The sequence below is a fragment of the Microtus pennsylvanicus genome, chromosome 10 (genome assembly GCF_037038515.1).
Source record: "Microtus pennsylvanicus isolate mMicPen1 chromosome 10, mMicPen1.hap1, whole genome shotgun sequence".
NCBI classification, from domain to species: Eukaryota; Metazoa; Chordata; class Mammalia; order Rodentia; family Cricetidae; genus Microtus; species Microtus pennsylvanicus.
Genome location: NC_134588.1, coordinates 12,818,450 through 12,829,918, shown reverse-complemented (window position 1 = coordinate 12,829,918; position 11,469 = coordinate 12,818,450). Strand labels below are relative to the sequence as shown.

At 46.1% G+C, this 11,469-nt stretch overlaps 1 pseudogene; it reads left to right on the top strand.

Annotated features, from left to right (window-relative positions):
- The first annotated feature begins 2,332 nt into the window (after positions 1-2,332).
- LOC142859205 (polypyrimidine tract-binding protein 1-like) lies at positions 2,333-7,973 on the top strand (annotated as a pseudogene).
- The last annotated feature ends 3,496 nt before the right edge of the window (positions 7,974-11,469 follow it).

Below are 11,469 nucleotides of genomic sequence, written 5' to 3'. Positions count from 1 at the left end.
TGGTTTCGTTTCTGTTGCTGTGGTAAAATACTCTGAGAAAAAGCGACTAGAAAAAGGAGGTCACTAAAGGGAAGGCCGGACAGGAACTCAAAACAGCTAGTCACATCACATATACAGTGTGTGTGTGTGTGTGTGTGTGTGTGTGTGTGTGAGAGAGAGAGAGAGAGAGAGAGAGAGAGAGAGAGAGAGAGAGAGAGGAGAGATTGGTGTTCATGCTGGCATTTTTTAAGTTTTCTTCATTCTTATATAGTTCACCATTACATGACATCCTAGTATTGGCACTGCCTACAGTGTTCTGGGTCTTCTTACAGTAATTAACAACCAGAAAATACCCCACAGTAGTGCACATAGGCCAACTAGACTTAGAGAGCGATTCTAGGTTGGTTCAAATTGAAAATCAAAACTAAGCAGCACAGCTGGGGTGCAAGGTTAGTCCCCAGAAGCTGCTCAATCCATGCAGACTCCTACTGCATGTTTGGAGTTGTACTGGGAGGTATGTGCATTTCACAGATAATTTTTATCCTTATACTCTACAGGCAGGTACGCCTTTACACCTGAAGAATGAAATCCAGAGACATGAACATCCAAGTGTTCTTAAGGCTTGCTCTTTCCATTCTGCCAAACCTCCTATAGGGTCCCAGGCATTTTACTGGACATCGGAGGAAAGCAACGTTGAGTAATATATGGAACTTTTCTTCACAAAGTTCATGGATCATGGGGTGTAGGTGGGGACACAGATGTTTATTGGTTGTTGGGTACTGTAGAAGTTCAAAGACAGGTGTGCTGAGGATGGGAGCCAACTAAAGAGATGTGACCCAGAGAGGATGGACCATCTATGGCTCTCTGATCTCCATGGAACCAACACCTATGGTCCAGGGTTAGAAGCTAAGCTACTGATTCAGTGGAACCTCAGGGCAGCTCCATGGAAGTCCTTCAGTGGTAGAAGCATGTCTCTGGGGTTACAGGGGAAGTTATCAGAAGTCACGTCTGAAGATTTGTACCTCATTGAAAAAGACATGTCTCTGTGTGGTTCCCACCCGTTTGCTGCATCTGTGAGACAAGTTGTCTTTTTAATGGGGGAGCAGAGCCCATTTCTGGGCCACCTGTCAGTGTTTAGCACGCCACTGAGGCTTATTACTGCTGCCATCTGCTGCCAAGGAGAAGTGTTCATGTTCTGGGTGGCTCTTAAAAGTCATTAGCAGGAAGGAAGCAGGGCTGAGGATCCTACTGGGAACACACACTACTAGCACAATAAAAGTTTTCCTTCTCTTCCTCTGCATTTGGAGGTTCATCCTCCGTACCCCAGCTGCCTTCTGGTAGCCTTACTGGTGTGTGTGTGTGTGTGTACACCAGAGATCAATCTCATATGAAAGTCTTTAGGAGTCATACACCTTGTGTTTTTGAGGTTTTGTGTTGTTGGATCCTAGAACTCTCCAATTAGGCTTCGCTGCTTAACCACTAAGATCTAGGGACTCATCTGTCTCCACCTCCCCTTGTCTGGGTTTATAGGCACATCTGCTCATGGCTGTTTAATGTAGGTGCTGGAGACTAAACTTAGATCATCTTGTTTGCACATCACTGGCTGCCTGGTCTCCCTAAGCCCTCTTTATTATCAACTTTAGCCCAGTTTTTTTCCCACCATGGATTCTGTGTCTATAGCATGATAGGGCATAGTTAGCCACAGTCATTTCCCCTCTGTGTAGACACCACTATTCCATAGGCTGGTGTCCTAGACTGAATCAAAAAGAGAAATCTAGGATTCATCTTTTTGTTTCCTAACTAAGGATATAATACATGAAGATGCCTCCGGCTCCTGACAACATGCCTTTCCTACTTTGAACTGTAACCCAAGTAAACCCTTCCTTTCATAAGTGGCTTTTGTCAGGTATTTTATTGAATTGAGCATGTGACTAGATTTGCATTTAGGAAAAAAATTCAGGATTATCTGATCCTGAAAACCAAAGGAAGGAAGAAAGGCCGGAATCCAGTCTATGGAAAGATCCACTATGGTGAAAATAACCATGCAATATCATCAAAGAAGCCAGCGAAGGCTGCTTAAGTGGAATGATGGGTGTCAGACTCAGATCCCAGGGCTGAGAACTGACATAAGGTAAAGAAATGACTCTCCTTCTTGACTGAAAAGTGTGTGGATGAGGTTCAGGGTGGCTAGGCAGGCTCAGCTGGAAGTGGGTAGGTGCTTCGAGGCAGAGCAGGGTCATGAAGAGCAGAAGAAAAGGAGAAATGAGATCAAGAGTTGTGCGGGAGACCTAAAGAGCAGATGCAGAGAGACTTGTGTGAGCCCCCATCCCATGTGGGAGGAAAAGAGGACGAGATGGATGGGCTCCGTTGCAGCAGGGTGTGTGGGTTTGCTTGTGGGTATTTCTTCTCTAGTAGCATCTGTTTTCTCTCGGATGTAGGAGGCAGGATCATCTGATGAGCGAGGAGTGTGGTTGTGGCAGAGACAGAGCGAGAGAAAAGTAACACTTTGGGAAAAAACTAACACAGAATGATGGCGTGGGATTACTCGGCAGAGCTGGGCTCCCTCCATCAGGTGCCTGGGTTGTCCTTTTCTGCTTGGACAGAGGGATGAAAAAAGCACCAGGGCTGAACTTTCCTAGGCTTGAGTTTCATCTGAATGGTGGGAAGAGAAAGCAAAAGATGGCTCAGAGAGCTTAAGGTACGAACACAGATCTTGTTAAAAATCCTAAACCTGAAGTCCAAGTTGACTTAACTAATGAAGAAAGGGTAGGGATGGTGGCTCCAAAGAGAGTGCAGTCTAGAACTCTCAGAGTGAAAGAAGTTGAATGAACAAAAGGAAGAAGGGATAGACGGTGGTTGGATGTTCTTACAATGCTGCTTCTAGATACAATGTTACAGGAATTGATTTTCTGAAGTTAGAGGGAGAGAAAAGTCAACTTTCCCCCCAACAGCCTTCTGTTTGCCAATAGATCTTTGGCTATTGTATATGTATATGATATGATGTATCTGTGCACGATGTATATGCACGTGCATATACACATGTATATGATGCATAGTATGTGTATGATATATATACATATGATATATATGCATAGTATCTATATGATATATATATGATATATATGTATGTGTATGTAAGCTATGTGTTCAAAGCTGAGAGGTTTATAGTTGCCTGCTCGAGGGTTTTCCTTTTAAATTCTAGTAAGTGGTCCTTATGCTTAAAAACAAACAAAGCAAAAAACCCCAAGGAAACAATGGAGAGTAATTGAGGAAGATCCCTGACATTGGCCTCTGATCTCCACAAGCATACTCTCAGATATACATACATGAACATGCATACATATCACATACAAGAGAAGTCCATGTACTTACATGCAGTAAAGGCCACTGGTTCACTTTTTTTCTTTTAGTACCACTGAATTTGATAACAAGTAGACTTTCTGGCCTGGGTCCGACTCTGTATTTCTCTTTTTAAGAAATTAATTAATTAATTTTATGTGTGTGAATTTTTGCCTGTATGTAATATGTGAACCAGGTGCATGCCTAATATCCATATAAGTCAGAGGAGAGCATCAGATCCCATGGATCAGGATGTATGGATGCTGCGAGCCTCATAAGTGTGCTGTGCTGGGAACTGAAGCTCCATCTTCTGCAAGAGCAGCCAGGGCCATCTCTCCAGCCCCCACCGTACTCTCCTTTCTCTGCATGGTTTTGTTTTGGTTACCATTTCTTTATGAACCTCTATCCTGGCCTACTTCACTCTGTGTTGTATGTGTCAGAGTCATCTCTCTCCTTTCTGTAGTGTGTGTGTGTGTGTGTGTGTGTGTGTGTGAGAGAGAGAGAGAGAGAGAGAGAGACAGAGAGAGAGAGAGACAGAGAGAGAGACAGAGAGAGAGAGAGAGAGCTCACGCGTGAGGAGGCTAGAGGAGAATGCAGGCTACTGTCCTCAAAGGCAGGTTAAAGTCAAAGAGTAACTGTATCTAAGCTTGGCTTTATTCAGAAGAAAGATCAGGTAGACCATATTCGGAATCCTGAGTTGATGGGCTTGAGGCATTAAGATTGCGGGGGACAGGTGTCCTCAGTATCCATCTTTGTTTTATCTTTTTGTCTTTAGACCAAGTCTCACTATGAAGCCCAGGCTAGCCTGAAACTTTTTATGTAGTCCAGATAAGCTTTGAACTTGTGACTCATGTGCCTCAGACTTCTGAGTCTGTGCCACAATGCCTGGTTTTCATCTATTTTAGTACTGAGCACTGTGAGAATGCTAGGTTAAATAGAGAAATACATGACTAGTTTGCTGTCTCTCTTTCTCTATGCGCATGCATGGGGAGGCTGTGTGAGGACACGTAGAGGAAGTGAGGAGGGGTCCCATCCTTCACTTACCTTTCTGGTAGCATTTCTAAGTACATGCTTTTTAACTTATGTGGTTGGCAGCATTTCGTAATGACACTCTGAGCTGGTGGAGCAGACATCCACCCCCAGCCTCAACTAATTACTGGATAAATGGCAGCCATCTGCGACAAACTGTGCTAAAACTCAAACTTTTTTTAGGAGTTTGGAATTGGACCAAGAGAGAATCGGCACCTCCCCAGGCATCTTGAGGTTAAACAGTAGACTTCGAGGCTCTTGGTGTCCACGTGGTGGGCAGCAGAAGGGGCAGGTGTTGGAGGAAGCACAGGGGTACAGATGCCCTAATAAAAAGGCAGCTAAGAGGCTGGTGTGATCAGGGTCCAGAGGAAAACCTCCCTGCCGCCTCTAAGCCTTCTGGGACTATTTTTCTTTGCTCTTGAACTCCACAGATTAAAATCTTAAATATTTTTCATTGTAAACCTTTATTCTCTTGTCGTTATTAAGGTAGTGTGAGTTCATTTCTGGTGTTTACAAACACAACAAATCTCAAGTATGCTGTCTTGGCTGTTTCCAGTATTTACCCTTAGGTACTTAGGCTTCTGTGAGAGGCCCAGAATCCCCTGACTGTCCAGATGACAACGAGAAGTCAACAAATCATAGATACTTCCTTCTGAAGCTTCTCCTGCTGTTGAAGTAGGTCACACCATCAGTGTGATGCCACAGATAGCACCAGGAGCGGGCCGGGAGAAAGTCACACCACAGAGATACTGGAGGTGGACTTGGAGGTCCTTCAGTGATATGAATTCATCTCCTGCCACAGAAGAAAATTGAACTGTCTTTTCAGACTTGTTTTTATAGGATATTGTTAACTTTCTCTTAGTTTGCTCTTGTTTTGCCTTGAGCAGAAGACTGGTGTGTTATTTGAGCCTCCTCCCAACTCAGAACACACTATGATAGTTTCAGGCATTGCTCCCAACAATCACAATTGCTGTTAGTGAGGATTTATATATGTCCTTACATTTCTAAATATCCTTTTATGCCTTTCTATTTCTATGGTAACTTAGATAGCCTGCTCAGCACACACAGATACCTCTTTGGGAGAAACCTGATAGAGGAAAAATCTGAATTACAGACGAGATAAGTCAGAGTGTGACTATTCACACGGTTTTGTAGAGGATTCAGATAGCAGCGTCCCTTGGTGCCTCTGGTGTATTCCCTATTCTCTTCACAGACCATCAACACTGTCTTACACATAATAGGCTCTGAATGGAAATTCTGATGATTGATTGATGAGCCTCTTGGGATGGATAGAGCTGTGAAGCTAGGGTTATAGTTTGCTGCTGCCAATTGGAGATAAATCATGGAGGGAGGGAAAGCGACCATGAGCAGATAGCCACAGTCAGTAGGGAAATGGGACTCAATTTTTTTTTAAAAAATGTGATTCGCACAAAGTTTTTAGGAAGCTGCTTGCTGCATAAACTAAACTATACATAAATTTTTCATGTCAGTGTCCCCAAAGACACGAGAAAATTCTTTCTAGAACAAAGCATTGGGTAACCAAAGGAGGAAGTGTATACCCATTCCACAGTCATGCTGGGAAGAGGAATTAACTTTCTTTCTCTGTCTCTATCTCTGTCTGTTTCGTTCTCTGTGGGAGTGTGTGCTCGTATGCATGCATGCAGGTGCACAATATATTCATGCCTGCTTGGAGGACAGAGGATGGCAGCTGTCATTTCTCAGGGTCATTGTTATCATTATCCTGGTCTTCTCTGTCTCTTAAAGAGACAAGCTCCACCCACCCCCAAACTCCCCCCTCCCACCCAGGCAAAATGATCTTGTATTCTCTCTCTCCCTCCCCCCCCCCGTTCTTCTTCTCTCTGCTCTCTCTTTCTCTCTCTCTTTACCTCTTCCCTTCATAATCCTCTTATCCTTATACCCTTCCCAATACCCACTAAATAAACTCTTTACACAAGCTCTTTCTGCATGGCTCATCTGTCTGTCTTCTACCCGCCAGGGGACCAGCCAGGGTCGCGCTGCCACGAATCTTTCAGTCATTCACATTTTCTTTCTTTCTTTTTTTTTAAAGACAAAGTCTATGTCTAGGCCTGGAACTCACCAGGTAAACTATAGTGGCTGTTCACTCAGTCCTGGGACCCTCCGTAGCTCCTCCCCTTGCCGGGGTTAGAAGTGTGCAGTATATACCTGGCCTTTTAAATGTACAGTTTGGAAGACTGAGCTCAGGTCCTAATGATTGCAAGACAAGCACTCTGCTGACTGAACCCAGCCCTCGCTATTAATTTCTTGATTCTAGGATCATGCTCTGAAGAGGCCCAGTTTGCAAACCGGAGCCTTCATTGAAATGAACACAGAGGAGGCTGCCAACACCATGGTCAACTACCACACGACCGTGGCACCATGCTGCGTGGACCGCCCCACAAGGAGCTCAAAACCCACAGCTCGCGCAACCAGTCATGCACCCAGGCAGCCCTGTAGGCCGTGAACTCTGTGTAACCCGGAAACCAGGCTGCCGTGGGTGCCGGAATGGCAATGGCAGGCAAAGCCTATTGCGCATGCTCATTGTGGAAAACTTCTTCTGCCCAATGACCCTGGACATGCTGTACAGATCCGCTCTAAGTTCGGCACAGTCTAAAAGATCTTCACATTCACCAAGAACAACCAGCTCCAGGCAAGGCTGCAGCATGCAGACCGGGAGTGCCCAGCATACCAAGCTGCCCCTGGATGGTCGGTACCTCTAAAATGCCTGCTGTGCTCTGCACATTGACGTCTCCAAGTTCACCAATCTCAACGTCAAATACAACAATGACAAGAGCAGAGATCACACTCGGCTTCACCTGCCCTCTGGGGACAGCCAACCTTCGCTGGATCAGACCATGGCTGCAGCATTTGGTATGCTCAGCGCGGTGTCAGCCTCTCGGCATGCAGGAGCCAGGTTCCTTCCCACCTTTGCCTTCCCTCAGGTCTCTCTGTTCCTAATGTCCACAGAGCGCTACCCTTCCCTCCCCTGCGCTGTACCTTCTGGTGCTGCGGCTGACATGGCTGGACTCATTACTATCCCAGGCTTGGTAGATGCCAGGAATTTCATCCTTCTGGTCAGCAACTTGAACCTTGAGATTGTCACACCCCAAAGCCTCCCTATTCTCTCTGGCGTCTATGGTAATGTGCAGCGGGTGAAGATTCTGCTCGACAAGGAGAATGCACGTGTTCAGTTGGTGGAGGGCAGCCAGGCTCAGCTGACCATGAGCCCCTAATGGGCAGGCACAGCTGCAGGGAATCAGTGCGCATCACACTATAAAGTGTGCAGCTGCCTTGCGAGGGACAGGAGGACCACGGCCTGACCCTCTTCAAGAAGCCCAGGCTCCAAGAACTTCCAGAACTTTCCCCGCCCTCAGTCACTCTTCACCTCTCCAATATCCCACCCTCTGTGTCAGAAGATGACACAAAGAGCCTCTTCTCCAGCGACAGGCAGTGTCTTCAAAGGTTTCATGTTCTTCCAGAAGGACCACAAGATGGCGCTGACCCAGATGGGCTCTGGGGAGGAGGCAGTCAGGCGCGCTGATTGAACAACCATGATCTGGGCGAGACCACACCACCTGCGTGTGTCTTTTTCTAAGTCCACCGTCTAGGTGCCCCTGGGCCTGTTACAGTTCCCACCACTCCAGAAAAGCCACTTAAAAAGCAGCTGAGCAGGGCAGTGGTGGTTCAGGACAGGCCCTAAAGCTACACAGAATAACCCTGTCTCGAAAAAAACCAAAATAAATAAATAAATAAACAAACAAATAGTAGCTGGAGTGATTTTACAAACCAGAGAGTTTATTTATTTATTTTTTAAAAAGAGATCATTTGCCTTTTTTTTTTTTTTTAAATTATTTCTAACCCCTGTTGCCATCGCTGAAAATGGCTTGGGCCACAGAGGCCCAGTCAGGCCTGGACCCATGCCTTGAGGGGCTCAGGTGTGAGGCTACAGTGGTGCCCTAAACACAGTCACTTTCTTGTGCCCTACAAAACCAGCCTGTCTCACAACCACATACCCACCCTCTCATGACACTGGTCTGTCTCCAGACTTACAGTGAGCCAGGTGGCCTGCCCACAGGCTCCCTGTGTTGTGCAGTATCTGGGGCCACCTCCCGAACCCTTGTAATCAATTGACTTGATACCCCCATGTCTCTGGCCAGCCCAGGGACCTCATTCTATATACAAAAGTGACCTTTGTATTCTATCCTGTGGAGTCGCAGACACCTGTGCCTAGCAACATTTCCACTTGACCAAATACCCAATCTTTTTTTCCATTTATATGCAAGAGATACAGTTTAAGTAATTTTTATAGCAATGGCACAATGATATGTGCGTAATCTACGCTTTTGTGTCCCTGCACGGTTTTCCTCCTTCCTGATCACCAGCTTGCAGGTGGGGCCCAGGCCAGTGCTGCCTCTGCTTGGGAAAACAGCTCTGAGACCAATGGGTTTCTACATTCAAAGTTTGGATCAGAGTTTTGTTTTCTGCCTACCTCTGACTAGGCCCACGTAAGGGGCTTACCTCTAGGACTTAACACTCCTCCAAAACGCTCACCTCCATGCCTAGCTTGCCTCTGTATTTCTGATCATACAGTCATTCAGAGAAGGGTGGGAACCGAACTAAGCAGTCATAATCTTCTCCTTTAGATGTATTTAAGGATGTCTTTGTAATTAGTACCAATGCAGAGGCATCCTGCTGCCCACTGTGGGTACTGCTGCCCAGATGAGACAAAGATGCAAAGGCTAACAGGGATATGCTGAATGGGTACCAAGATGAAGGTGAATATAGCATGTTTGTAAGATTTGGTCTTCTCCCATGCTTTTTATAAATCCGGACTAGCTGAACATAGAGGACAATGAGGAATACTGAGAACTCAGGAACAATCGCAGTGGGTTTTTGATCCTACTGCACGTACTGGCTTTGGGGGAGCCTAGGCAGTTTGGATGCTCACCTTTGGAGACCTGGATAGAGGTGGGCAGTCCTTGGGCTTCCCACAGGTCAGGGAACCCAGATTGCTCTTTGAGCAGATGAGGGAGGGTGACTTGATCGGGGGAGGGGGAGGGAAATGGGAGGCGGATGAGGGGGGGAGGCAGAAATCCTTAATAAAAAAAAAAGAAAAAAAAAGATTTGGTCTTCTCTGAACATTTCTGAATCTCGTGTGTGTGTGTGTGTGTGTGTGTGTGTGTGTGTGTGTGTGAGGTGTGTGTACGCATGCAGGTTTCTGGGTACCAATGAATGTACGTATGGTATAGATGTGTACAGGCGTTAGAGATCTTTGCTTACCAACTAGCAAACTTGTTTTTGAGATGGGGTCTCTCATTTGGGGTTTCCTGAGTAGACTGCGTTGGCTGGCTAGAGAACTTCAAGGATTTGTATGTCTCTGCCTCCTTAGCACTGGGATTCCGAGTGCACGCCACCACACCTAGCTTTTCAATGTGTGGTGCAGGGCATCAAACTTAGCCACTCATGCTTGCGCTGTGAGCACGTTACTGAGCAAACCATCTCTGCAGCTGCCTGAACTTCACCCCTGATGCCGTGTCCACAGGCTGCATGCTGTTCCATCTTCTTGTCTTTATTATTATTTATTTATTGAGTTATCAATGTGGGAGGGCTTACTCTGTGGCAGGCATTGCTTGTAAAGTGTTTACACATGAAAGGAACACAGTCCCTACTGTTATAAAGCATACAGAGTAACTAGGAAAAGACAAAGGTTAGACAAACACACTATTAAATAAATATATCATTTGGAATGGGAACTGCCATAGAAAGAAAATTCTGGAAGAAGTCGCCATATAGCCACACTTTTGTCTGTGGTTAGCTGTGGTTGGCTCTCCCAGCAGATTCACAGGCTGTCTTGGAAACCACTGAGTTCCCACAGTGGCTGGTGAGGAGTCTGCATATGTGAGATCTCTGGGGCTGAGGACTAGTAAGTGGCTTTGCCTAATTATCACCTTCTCAAAATGGACACTTACTAGAGGGGCATGCTTCACAGAAGGAGTCTCACCAGCCAGGCAAGTCCTTGGGTCAGGTACCTATGCTCCTGACTTTTCTTCCTTAAATGGTAAGAAAGGCAGTCTCCCCCTGGGGATCACACAAGACATAGCCAGCAAGCCTGCACTGGAACCATGAATGTCACATAAACAAGGTACTTCATGTATGCAAATTCCGTTATCACACCAACTCCATAGGAACAGGGTGTGACTTAGCAATTTCCAAGATGGAAGCCTTCCTCAGAAGCCCTCCAGGGCCACAGGCTCTAGAAGCTGGGAGGTATGGGACAGTCTTCTTCCAGAGCCTCCAGAACAAACCAACCCAGCAAAAATCCACAGTCACCTACTGTTCCGTCAGTGTTATAGCAGCACTAGGAAGCTGATAGAGATGGCAACAGACCTCTCCTCATGGCGCATCCATGACTTCCTAAGACCACAAACCTTTCAGGCTCTCTCTGCCTCTAAGAAGCAAGGGCTCCTCTCTTGGCCAATGAGATCCCTAATTTTGGTGACAGTTGTCTTCCGCATGTCCTACTCTTTTGAGTATCCCTGTGGCATCATGCTGCTCCGTGTGTGTGTGTATGTGTGTGTGCACTTCTGCATGTTCACCTGCTTACCTTCCACACTTCATGTCTTGTTCTGTGGAACTCCACTGTTCCCTCTTCCCAAACCTCTCACACCATGTGTGCTTATTCTACTTCTCTGTGCTCAGCACATTTCTCATTCTTTCCCCATACCTGGCACATTGCCGGGTCTATGTGTGTGCTTGTGTCTGTGTGTTTATGTATGTATGTGTAGGGTTGACAGAGAACAACCCTGTGTGTTTATGTTCATATGTGTATTTATGCATACTGATGGAGGAGAACAACCCTGTGTGTGTGTTCACATGTATATGCATGCATACGGACGGCAGAGAACAACATTGTGTGTGTGTGCTCATGAATGTGTGCATGCATATGGATGTCAGAGAACAACCTTGTATGTGTGTGTTCATGTGTGTATGCATGTGTATGGATGGCAGAGGACAACCCTGTGTGTGTATGTTCATGTGTGCATGTGTATGGATGGCAGAGGACAACCCTGTGTCTGTATGTTCATGTGTGCATGTGTATGGATG